General features: G+C 46.0%; 1 pseudogene; it reads left to right on the top strand.

Moving 5' to 3' along the window:
- The first annotated feature begins 254 nt into the window (after positions 1-254).
- LOC135545116 (basic proline-rich protein-like) overlaps positions 255-14,366 on the top strand; it is a 53,369-nt pseudogene continuing 39,257 nt past the window's right edge.

The raw sequence follows: 14,366 nt of genomic DNA on the forward strand, positions 1-14,366 counted from the left end.
CAACCACCACTACCACAACAACCACTACCACCACCACTACACCACCACCACTACCACAACCACCACTACCATCACGACTACATCCACCACCACCACCATCACCCTTACCACTACAACCACCACCATCACCTTCACCAACACCACAACAACCAATGCTACAATCACCATCACCACTATATCCATCACCACCATCACCACCACCTCCACCTCCACCATTACCACCTCCACCACTATCATCACCACCACTACCACTACCATTACCACCTCCACCACCATCACCACTACCATTACCTCCACCTCCACTACTACCACCTCCACCACTATCATCACCACCTCCACCACCTCCACCATTACCACCTCCACCACCTCCACAATTGCCACCTCCACCACCTCCACCATCACCACTACCATTACCATCTACTCCACTACTACCACCTCCACCACTATCATCAGCACCTCCACCACCTCCACCACTACCACCTCCACCACTATATTCACCACCACTACCACTACCATTACCATCACCATTACCATTCCAACCACCACCACTACCACCTCCATCACCACCACCACTACCATTACCACCACCTCCACTACTACCACCTCCACCACTACCTCCTCCACCACCTCCACCACTACCTCCTCCACCACTACCACTACTACCATTACCACCACCTCCATCACCACCACTACTACCACTACCACCACCTCCACTACTACCACCTCCACTACTACCTTCTGCACCACCACCACCACTACCATTACCACCACCTCCACTACGACCACCTCCACCACTACCTCCTCCACCACCACCACTACTACCATTACCACAACCTCCACTACTACCACCTCCACCACTACCTCCTCCATCACTACCACCACCACTACTACCACCTCCATTACTACCTCCTCCACCACCGCCACCACTACCGCTACTACCACCTCTACCACTAACTCCGCCACCACCACCACTACCATTACTACCATCTCCACTACTACCACCTCTACCACTACCTCCTCCACCACTGTCACCTCCATCACCACCACCACCTCCACCACCACCACCACCTTTACCACTACCTCCTCCACAACTACCACCTCCACCACTACCTCCTCCATCACCACCACTACTACCACTACCACCACCTCCACTACTACCACCTCCACCACTACCTCCTCCACCACCACCACTACCATTACCACCACCTCCAATACTACCTCCTCCACCACTACCACCTCCATCACCACCACAACTACCACCTCCTCCACCACCTCCACCTCCACCACCTCCACCACTACCTCCTCCACCACCACCACCTCCACCACTACCTCCTCCACCACCACCTCCTCCACTACTACCACCTCCACCACTACCTCCTCCACCACCACCACTATCATTACCACCATCTCCACTACTACCGCCTCCACCACTACCTCCTCCACCACTACCACTACCACCTCCATCACCACCACCACTACCACCTCCTCCACCACCTCCACCTCCACCACCACCACCTCCACCACTACCTCCTCCACCACCACCGCCTCCACCACTACCTCCTCCACCACCACCACCTCCAACACTACCTCCTCCACTACTACCACCTCCACCACTACCTCCTCCACCACCACCACTACCATTACTACCATCTCCACTACTACCTCCTCCACCACTACCTCCTCCACCACTACCACCTCCATCACCACCACCACCACCTCCACCACTTCCTCCTCCACCACCACTACTTCCACCACTACCTACTACACCACCACCACCACCACCACTACCATTCCCACCACCTCCACTACTACCTCCCCCACCACTACCTCCTCCACCACCACCACCTCTATCAGGGGCTCCCACCTTTACCTCCATTACCAAAGAGACCCACACTTGAAAAATCCAATGGTGCCACCGCCATGTTCAACGCCGCCAACATGTTCCAGTACCAACAGGCCCTGGCCAACATGTTCCAGTACCAACAGCAGCAGTTCATCCCGTCGGGTAGGTTTGAACCTTTTACCTTTCACCTCTCAACTCATCACAACCCCTGAAGTCAAATCTGATGCTGCTTACCTCCATTCACAAACCTCAAACCTTACCAGTTAAACATCTGGCTTCATGCTCCTTGCCAATAAAATCTCTGGTTTTAGGCTCCTTACCCATACAACATCTGGCTTCAGACTCCTTACCCATAAAACTTCTGGCTTCAGGCTCCTTACCATAAAACTTCTGGCTTCAGGCTCCTTACCCATAAAACCTCTGACTTCAGGCTCCTGACCCATAAAACGTCTGGCTTCAGGATCCTTACCCATAAAACCTCTGGCTTCAGGCTCCTTACCCATAAAACCTCTGGCTTCAGGCTCCTTACCCATAAAACCTCTGGCTCCAAGCTCCTTACCCATAAAACCTCTGGCTCCAAGCTCCTTACCCATACAACCTCTGGCTTCGGGCTCCTCACCGGTAAAACCTTTGGCTTCGGTCTTGCACAGCGTACATAGGTCTGATTGGACATTCATTCATTTTGCAGTATCCCTATTATTGCAATGACAATTGGACACACTAACACAAACTCACACACACATACACCAGTCTGAAAACATTGGCACCACCCTGGTCCAACCACATACACCAGAACACAGGCACCATCCTGGTCTGACACACATACACCAGAACACTGGCACCACTCTGGTCCGATCCACATACACCAGAACACTGGCACCACTCTGGTCCGATCCACATACACCAGAACACTGGCACCACCCTGGTCCAATCCACATACACCAGAACACTGGCACCACTCTGGTCCGACCCACATACACCAGAGCACAGGCACCACCCTGGTCGGATCCACATACACCAGAACACTGGCACCATCCTAGTCCGACCCACATACACCAGACCACTGGCACCACCCTGGTCCGACCCACATACACCAGAACACTGGCACCACCCTGGTCTGACCCACATACACCAGAACACAGGCACCATCCTGAACCGACCCACATACACCAGAACACTGGCACCACTCTGGTCCGACCACATACACCAGAAAACAGGCACAATCCTGGTCCAACCCACATACACCAGAACACTGGCACCACCCTGGTCCGATCCACATACACCAGACCACTGGCACCACCCTGGTCTGACCCACATACACCAGAACACCGGCACCATCCTGATCCGACCCACATACACCAGAACACTGGCACCACTCTGGTCCGACCACATACACCAGAAAACAGGCACAATCCTGGTCCGACCCACATACACCAGAACACTGGCACCACTCTGGTCCGACCCACATACACCAGAGCACTGGCACCACCCTGTTCCGATCCAAATACACCAGAACACTGGCACCACCCTGGTCCGACCACATACACCAGAACACAGGCACCATCCTGGTCCGACCCACATACACCAGAACACTGGCACCACTCTGGTCCGACCCACATACACCAGAGCACTGGCACCACCCTGGTCCAACCCACATACACCAGAACACTGGCAACACCCTGGACCGATCCACATACACCAGAACACTGGCAACACCCTGGACCGATCCACATACACCAGACCACTGGCACCACCCTGGTCCGACCCACATACACCAGAACACAGGCACCATCCTGATCCGACCCACATACACCAGAACACTGGCACCACTCTGGTCCGACCACATACACCAGAAAACAGGCACAATCCTGGTCCGACCCACATACACCAGAACACTGGCACCACTCTGGTCCGACCCACATACACCACAGCACTGGCACCACCCTGGTACAACCCACATACACCAGAACACTGGCAACACCCTGGACCGATCCACATACACCAGAACCCTGGCAACACCCTGGACCGATCCACATACACCAAAACACTGGCACCACCCTGGTCCGACCCACATACACCAGAACACTGGCACCACCCAATACACCAGAACACTGGCACCACCCTGGTCCGACCCACAAACACCAGAACACTGGCACCACCCTGGTCTGATCCACAAACACCAGTTTTTTTATTTTTTATTTTACCTTTATTTAACTAGGCAAGTCAGTTAAGAACAAATTCTTATTTTCAATGACTGCCTAGGAACAGTGGGTTAACTGCCTGTTCAGGGGCAGAATGACAGATTTGACACTCAGGGGTTTGAACTTGCAACCTTTCGGTTACTAGTCCAACGCTCTAACCACTAGGCTACCCTGCCGCAAATGCTCCCCAGTGAGGGTCCAGTGAGTGTTACATTTACATTTAAGTCATTTAGCAGACGCTCTTATCCAGAGCGACTTACAAATTGGTGAATTCACCTTCTGACATCCAGTGGAACAGCCACTTTACAATAGTGCATCTAAATCATTTAAGGGGGGTGAGAAGGATTACTTATCCTATCCTAGGTATTCCTTGAAGAGGTGGGGTTTCAGGTGTCTCCGGAAGGTGGTGATTGACTCCGCTGTCCTGGCGTCGTGAGGGAGTTTGTTCCACCAGGATACTGTTGCTCAGATCCTGTAGTCTACACCTCCTCTCCCATTGTTGAACTGTCTGTCAGAGATGGATCGGCTGGCTTTCAGACAGTTCTGGCAAATGCCAGATGGGTCTATTTTAACCTATTCTCTTTTTTTTAAGAGAAAATATATTTTTAATCTGGAGGACTGGTGCTAAAACGACATAGCTACTGATTTCTCACATCAAGATACATAACATCTCTGTGTTCTTTAGGTCTCTGTGTGTTTAATGAGTGACCCGTGTTAACAGTAATAATTAGCATTAATGGCAGTAGATGCAACTTAAATGTGTCTTAATTCACTGCATTGTAGTTGATGTACAGGGCGTTCGGGAAAAGCTGAATAATTTTGCACGCCCAATTTTTCAGTTTTTGATTTGTTAAAAAAGTTTGAAATATCCAACAAATGTCGTTCCACTTCATGATTGTGTCCCACTTGTTGTTGATTCTTCACAAAAAAATACAGTTTTTTTATCATTATGTTTGAAGCCTGAAATGTGGCAAAAGGTCGCAAAGTTCAAGGGGGCCGAATACTTTCGCAAGGCACTGTATTTGCAAAAATTTCTAAAAACATGTCTTTGCTCTGTCATTATGGGGTATTGTGATGTCATTATGGGATATTGTGATGTCATTATGGGATATTGTGATGTCATTATGGGATATTGTGTGTAGATTGATGAGGGGGGGGGGAAACTATGTCATCCATTTCAGAATAAGTCTGTAACGTAATAACAAGTGTAAAAAAAGTTAAGGGGTCTGAATACTTTCCAAATGCACTGTATCACCTGTGTAATTCTGTGTAGCCCGTACCTGCAGTCAAATGACCTAGTGGTCTCAACGGTGGATTGTTATCCACACTTTTCACAATTTCATAATCAATCAATTGTAATAACGCCGGAAATTCGGTGTTTCTATGTTATATATCCGTCTTCTGTATATGTGAAGTGTAACATTGGGATGCAAACTCCAAATTGAATACATTTCAACTCGATATCAGACATGATACACGTGTCTTCTTCTTTTTTTAAAGCCCATAACATCCATCTCCACCAACACCACCACTATAACCACCACCACTACAACCACCACCACGACTACATCCACCACCACCAACAACACCACCTCCACCACCTCCACCACCACCACCACCACCACTACATCCAACACCACCACTAAAACCACCACCACAACTACATCCAACACCACCACTAAAACCACCACCACCACTATAACCACCACCACCACCACTACATCCAACACCACCACCACAACCACCACCACTATAACCACCACCACCACTACATCCAACACTACCACCACCACCACTATAACCACCACAACCACTACATCCAACACCACCACCACTATAATCACCACCACCACTACATCCAACACCACCACCACCACCACCACTATAACCACCACCACCACTACATCCAACACTACCACCACCACCACCACCACCACTAAAACCACCACCACCACTAAAACCACCACCACCACTATAACCACCACCACCACCACTACATCCAACACCACCACCTCCACCACCTCCACCACCACCACCACTACATCCAACACCACCACCTCCACCACCTCCACCACCACCACCACTACATTCAACACCACCACCTCCACCACCTCCACCACCAGCACCACCACTATAACCACCACCACTACATCCAACACCACCACCTCCACCACCACCACCACCACTATAACCACCACCACTACATCCAACACCACCACCACCACCACTATAACCACCACCACCACCACCACTACATCCAACACCACCACCACCACCACCACCACTATAACCACCACCACTACATCCAACACCACCACCACCACCACCACCACCACTATAACCACCACCACCACTACATCCAACACCACCACTAAAACCACCACCACCACTATAACCACAACCACCACCACTACATCCAACACCACCACCTCCACCACCACCACTATAACCACCACCACCACTACATCCAATACCACCACCTCCACCACCACCACCACCACCACCACCACCACCACCACCACCACCACCACCACCACTATAACCACCACCACTACATCCAACACCTCCACCTCCACCACCAACACTATAACCACCACCACCACCACTACATCCAACACCACCACCACCACCACCACCACTACATCCAACACCACCACCTCCACCTCCTGTGTGAGGTGTGTAGATTTGTTTCAGACTACCAATGAACCCTGATTTAGCCCACTGCAGTAGACGGTGAAAGTACTGCATCCTTCTGTACCCATAACAACACTGTCTCCCTCTAATGACACTGTCTTTCTGTGTGTTGATTTCTTCTCCCCGTCTCCCTTTCCAATCCACTTCCTGGTGCAATGCATGATGGGCAGGCTCAATATTGTGCATGACACCTGCAACAACTGTTGGTAGGTGCACACTTTCCATCCTGATTACCTTAAAGCCTTTTTAGTCCCTCATACTCTATCTCAAGACATCAAGGTGGCCATTTACCACTCTTGGGGCCAAGGGGGAATCTCAATAGTCCTCCTCATCTCCATCCCTTGATAGATAGATAGATAGATAGATAGATAGATAGATAGATAGATAGATAGATAGATAGATAGATAGATAGATAGATAGATAGATAGATAGATAGATAGACAGATCGATAGACAGACAGACAGACAGACAGACAGACAGACAGACAGACAGACAGACAGACAGACAGACAGACAGACAGACAGACAGACAGACAGACAGACAGACAGACAGACAGACAGACAGACAGACAGACAGACAGACAGACAGACAGACAGACAGACAGACAGACAGACAGACAGACAGACAGACAGACAGACAGACAGACAGACAGACAGACAGACAGATAGATAGATAGATAGATAGATAGATAGATAGATAGATAGATAGATAGATAGATAGATAGATAGATAGATAGATAGATAGATAGATAGATTGATAGATTGATAGATAGATAGATAGATAGATAGATAGATAGATAGATAGATAGATAGATAGATAGATTGATAGATAGATAGATTGATAGATTGCATGCAGTTTACATAAGATAATACGAACATGAACAAGATCAAAATATAAACATATTAATACAAATATTTAATTGTGAATATCTTCTGCATCTAGTGTCCCCAATACATATCAATGCATACCAATACATATCAATGCATACCAATACATACCAATACATACCAATGTATAGCAATCCATACCAATGTATACAATACATACCAATACATACCAATGTATACCAATACATACCAATACATACCAATGCACGCCAATACATACCAATACATACCAATACACACCAATACACACCAATACATACCAATGCATACCAATGCATACCAATGCATACCAATACATACCAATGCATACCAATGCATACCAATACATACCAATGCATACCAATGCATAACAATGCATACCAGTACATACCAATACAAACCAATGCATACCAATGCATACCAATGCATACCAATGCATTCCAATACATACCAATGCATACCAATACATACCAATGCATACCAATGTATACCAATACATACCAATACATACCAATGCATACCAATACATACCAATACATACCAATACATACCAATGCATACCAATGCATACCAATACATACCAATGCATACCAATGCATACCAATACATACCAATACACACCAATATACACCAATGCATACCAATACATAACAATGCATACCAATGCATACCAATACATACCAATACATACCAATGATTTCGTTGTCACTTGGCCAGGTGTTGCCTGATGATAGAGAAGAGATGGATATGAATTTGAGGTGAACAATTGAGATGTGGTACAGTGTTGTAGCGCTCTGTTATAAACTGCTGTCAACTAAATAGATTGCAGCGATTCCATAGTTAAACAATTGATTTTCTTGCATTATTTGTGTTTAACGGAAATCATTTGTAGTAGAATATGACATATAATTGGCATTTAGATTCACAGCTTGGAGGGAAAAAAATACAGAGCTTTTAATCTTCTATTTCCTGACAGAGTGGGACTGGACTGGACTGGGACGGACTGTGGGTTGCAGACAGGGTTAGTTATGGTATTATCATCTTATTGGTGGTGGAGGTGGTGGTGGGTCAATTATGAGACGTGTATCGTTCTGGAAATGTGAATTAAGTGTATGAGTAATTTTGAAGCACATTTTGAGAATATTATGAGCAGTGAGATGTTGTTTTACTGTAGGCTAGTTGTTTCACCTGTTTTCTCTCCCCAAAGTACCCATGATGCACGGTGCCACGCCCGCCACTGTGTCTGCAGCCACCTCCTCTGCCACAAGCGTTCCCTTTGCAAACGCAACAGCCAATCAGGTTTGCTCCTCTTCTGCTTCCTCTCTCTCGCTCCACTTCCTGTGATGGAAGCAAGCCACTTCCGGGGTGGTGTTTTGAGAGTACTCTTCTATAGGCAGTATCCACCATATGTTTGGTACTTATGACCCCTCATTGAATGGTTATGAATGGCCATCAGAAGAGGAGGATGGATGCGTGGTGATTGATTCCACCTCTAACTATTCCCCTGAGGCGTTTAAAGACACCGACCAACATTCAGGAAAATGACGACATCGTTTACTCCTCAGTGGTCAGTCTTGTTTTAATTGTAATGGATATTCGCCGTTCGTTTAAATATGATTGATTGTGTATTCAGCGGTGCAAAGTACTTAAGTAAAAATACTTTAAAGTACTAGTATTTTTTGGGGGGTATCCGTACTTTATTTTACTATTTATATTTTAGACAACTTTTACTTTTACTTCACTACATTCCTAAAGAAAATATTGTACTTTTTACTCCATACATTTTCTCTGACAACCAAAAGTACTCGTTACATGTTGAATGCTTAGCAGGACAGAAAATGGTCCAATTCACACACTTATCAAGAATTTAGTACACCTTGTCCTCCCTACTGTCTCTTATCTGGCGGATTCACTAAACACAAATTCTGTTGGAGTGTTGGAGTGTGACCCTGGGTATCCTGAAAAATAAATAAAAATGTGCCGTTTGGTTTGCTTAACGTGATGAATTTTAAATTATTTGTACTTTAATTTTACTTTTGAAACTTAAGTATATTTTATAAACTACATTTACTTTTGATTCTTAATCGGGATCGGTGTCCCTTCCATGGGACGGTTGAGCTAACGTAGGCTAATGCGATTAGCATGAGGTTGTAAGTAACAAGAACATTTCCCAGGACACTGACCTATCTTATACGGGCAGAAAGTTTAAATTCTTGTTAATCTAAGTGCACTTTCCAATTTACAGTAACTATTACAGTAAGGTAATACCATGCTATTGTTTGAGGAGAGGGCACAATTTGAATGTGAAAATGTACAGAATTTTTATTTAATTATTTTACCTTTATTTAACTAGGCAGTGGGTTAACTGCCTGTTCAGGGGCAGAATGACAGATTTGTACCTTGTCAGCTCGGGGGTTTGTACTTGCAACCTTCCGGTTACTAGTCCAACACTCTAACCACTAGGCTACCCTGCCACCCCAATGGTTCATTGGATCCTTAAGAGTTATCTGTTTTTAGAACCAAATACTTTTAGGCTTTTACTGAAGTGGTATTTAAAACTGGGTGACTTTCACTTATTACTTGAGTCATTTTCCATTAAGTTATCTTTTACTTTTACTCTAGTATGAGAATTTAGTACTTTTTCCATCACTGGGTGTGTTTAGCACAGTCTGTAAGTGAGGCAAAGTAAAATGAAAATATCCCGTTGAGAGTGTTGTGTTGTAAAAGCTGTTTTCTCTCTCATGTTCTTCCTCAGATTCCATTAATATCCACAGATCATCTTACTAGGCACAAGTATGTGACTCAGATCTAGAAATCTCAAGCAGAACAGTAAGACTAATTTTCATACAAATGTGCAGTATGTCTATGCAAATCTCTTTTGACTACGTTCTTCAAATTATTCTGTAATTCATTATTTTTTACGATTCTCTTCTGATCTATTCATTGTTCTCCCGCAGATTAAACTGCAGTGTGCCGGTGTTCCACAGCTCCACACCCTTCATGCCTGTAAACATAGAAATCTGTAGAAGATTATTTCTAGAGCCAGTAACGTCCAACCACCTGTAAACTATAGTGGTACTGACATGCACGCTGCTCTAGGAGGGTTCAGTTGATCATTGCATTCCACACACACACACACACACACACACACACACACACACACACACACACACACACACACACACACACACACACACACACACACACACACACACACACACACACACACACACAACAACACTGGTGGGCCTCGTACGGAGAAGAACTATGTTATCAGCCATGCCTTTATGTCTGTGGAGGCATCATCCATTTAAAACACAGGACACACTTTCTCTTATATGTTGTTTTCAGTTGGGTTTCTTTAATTGATATCATTTTTCATGGTTTGCACAAAAGAAAAGGTACATCTTGTATTTTGAATGAGATGGGGGGTGTGGGGTGAACAGGAAAAATACCCAACAGACATATTAGACTGAATGAATTGTGCAGGACTTGTATGTAGATGACTTGGTCCTTATCAGGCAAACTTGGTTGAAATGGTGTTTGTGGGCTTGGTGCCAAAATGACAGCTGAATGTTTTGTGTTTATTAAGCATTTTGTGTTTTTAATCACATTCCAGATTTACTAGATCTGCTGCAAACCCTATGTAAAGTACCATAGACTCTATGTATGTAACCCCCCCCCCCGCCCCTTTAAACATGGAGTATTATGATGTCATAAGAGCCGTGTCACAGTGTTAACATGGGCGTCACCTTCAAAGTATCTAGTGTCCTAGGTTCCTAGAATGTTTGTCTGAAGTTTGTTGTCATTAACAGATGACCCATTCATGGTCTTCGCCTCTTGGGTACGCAGTTACCGACCTTAGGTTGTCTGATTTACCTCTGTCCTTCTGTTGGTCTTCTTTTGACTTGCCTTGAGCGTATTCCATGGTGTGAGTCAGACAGAGAAGGGGTCTTGGTTCTGTTAGGACCCGGTCCTCTCTGGGTATAGTCTATAGACTATAGTTGGTTCTATTAGGACCGGGTCCTCTCTGGGTATAGTCTACAGACTCTAGTTGGTTCTGTTAGGACTCGGTCCTCTCTGGGTATAGTCCATAGACTCTAGTTGGTTCTGTTAGGAACCTGTCCTCTCTGGGTATAGTCTATAGACTCTAGTTGGTTCTGTTAGGACCCGGTCCACTCTGGATATAGTCTATAGACTCTAGCTGGTCCTATTAGGACCCGGTCCTGGCTGGGTATAGTCTATAGACTCTAGTTGGTTCTGTTAGGAACCGGTCCTCTCTGGGTATAGTCTATAGACTATAGTTGGTTCTATTAGGACCGGGTCCTCTCTGGGTATAGTCTATAGACTCTAGTTGGTTCTGTTAGGACCCGGTCCTCTCTGGGTATAGTCTATAGAGTCTAGCTGGTTCTGTTAGGACCCGGTCCTCTCTGGGTATAGTCTATAGACTCTAGTTGGTTCTGTTAGGAACCGGTCCTCTCTGGGTATAGTCTATAGACTCTAGTTGGTTCTGTTAGGACCCGGTCCTCTCTGGGTATAGTCTATAGACTCTAGTTGGTTCTGTTAGGACCCGGTCCTCTCTGGGTATAGTCTATAGACTCTAGCTGGTTCTGTTAGGACCCAGTCCTCTCTGGGTATAGTCTATAGACTCTAGTTGGTTCTGTTAGGACCCGGTCCTCTCTGGGAATAGTCTATAGTCTCTAGTTGGTCCTGTTAGGACCCGGTCCTCTCTGGGTATAGTCTATAGACTCTAGTTGGTTCTGTTAAGACCCGGTCCTCTCTGGGTATTGTCTATAGACTCTAATTGGTTCTGTTAAGACCCGGTCCTCTCTGGGTATAGTCTATAGACTCTAGTTGGTTCTATTAAGACCCGGTCCTCTCTGGGTATAGTCTATAGACTCTAGTTGGTTCTGTTAAGACCCGGTCCTCTCTGGGTATAGTCTATAGACTCTAGTTGGTTCTGTTAAGACCCGGTCCTCTCTGGGTATAGTCTATAGACTCTAGTTGGTTATGTTAAGACCCGGTCCTCTCTGGGTATTGTCTATAGACTAGTTGGTTCTATTAAGACCCGGTCCTCTCTGGGTATAGTCTATAGAGTCTAGCTGGTTCTGTTAGGACCCGGTCCTCTCTGGGTATAGTCTATAGACTCTAGTTGGTTCTGTTAGGAACCGGTCCTCTCTGGGTATAGTCTATAGACTCTAGTATGTTCTGTTAGGAACCGGTCCTCTCTGGGTATAGTCTATAGACTCTAGTTGGTTCTGTTAGGACCCGGTCCTCTCTGGGTATAGTCTATAGACTCTAGTTGGTTCTGTTAGGACCCGGTCCTCTCTGGGTATAGTCTATAGACTCTAGCTGGTTCTGTTAGGACCCAGTCCTCTCTGGGTATAGTCTATAGACTCTAGTTGGTTCTGTTAGGACCCGGTCCTCTCTGGGAATAGTCTATAGTCTCTAGTTGGTTCTGTTAGGACCCGGTCCTCTCTGGGTATAGTCTATAGACTCTAGTTGGTTCTGTTAAGACCCGGTCCTCTCTGGGTATTGTCTATAGACTCTAGTTGGTTCTGTTAAGTCCCGGTCCTCTCTGGGTATAGTCTATAGACTCTAGTTGGTTCTGTTAAGACCCGGTCCTCTCTGGGTATAGTCTAAAGACTTTAGTTGGTTCTGTTAAGACCCGGTCCTCTCTGGGTATTGTCTATAGACTAGTTGGTTCTATTAAGACCCGGTCCTCTCTGGGTATAGTCTATAGAGTCTAGCTGGTTCTGTTAGGACCCGGTCCTCTCTGGGTATAGTCTATAGACTCTAGTTGGTTCTGTTAGGATTCTGTATACTCTCTGGGTATAGTCTATAGACTCTAGTTGGTTCTGTTAGGATTCTGTATACTCTCTGGGTATAGTCTATAGACTCTAGTATGTTCTGTTAGGAACCGGTCCTCTCTGGGTATAGTCTATAGACTCTAGTTGGTTCTGTTAGGACCCGGTCCTCTCTGGGTATAGTCTATAGACTCTAGTTGGTTCTGTTAGGACCCGGTCCTCTCTGGGTATAGTCTATAGACTCTAGCTGGTTCTGTTAGGACCCAGTCCTCTCTGGGTATAGTCTATAGACTCTAGTTGGTTCTGTTAGGACCCGGTCCTCTCTGGGAATAGTCTATAGTCTCTAGTTGGTTCTGTTAGGACCCAGTCCTCTCTGGATATTCTCTATAGACTCTAGTTGGTTCTGTTAGGACCCGGTCCTCTCTGGGTATAGTCTATAGGCTCTAGTTGGTTCTGTTAAGACCCGGTCCTCTCTGGGTATAGTCTATAGACTCTAGTTGGTTCTGTTAATACCCGGTCCTCTCTGGGTATAGTCTATAGACTCTAGTTGGTTCTGTTAAGACCCGGTCCTCTCTGGGTATAGTCTATAGACTCTAGTATGTTCTGTTAGGAACCGGTCCTCTCTGGGTATAGTCTATAGACTCTAGTTGGTTCTGTTAAGACCCGGTCCTCTCTGGGTATTGTCTATAGACTCTAGTTGGTTCTGTTAAGACCCGGTCCTCTCTGGGTATAGTCTATAGACTCTAGTTGGTTCTGTTAGGAACCGGTCCTCTCTGGGTATAGTCTATAGACTATAGTTGGTTCTATTAGGACCGGGTCCTCTCTGGGTATAGTCTATAGACTCTAGTTGGTTCTGTTAGGACCCGGTCCTCTCTGGGTATAGTCTATAGACTCTAATTGGTTATGTTAAGACCCGGTCCTCTCTGGGTATAGTCTATAGACTCTAGTTGGTTCT

The sequence above is a fragment of the Oncorhynchus masou genome, chromosome 9 (assembly GCF_036934945.1).
Source record: "Oncorhynchus masou masou isolate Uvic2021 chromosome 9, UVic_Omas_1.1, whole genome shotgun sequence".
NCBI lineage: Eukaryota > Metazoa > Chordata > Actinopteri > Salmoniformes > Salmonidae > Oncorhynchus > Oncorhynchus masou.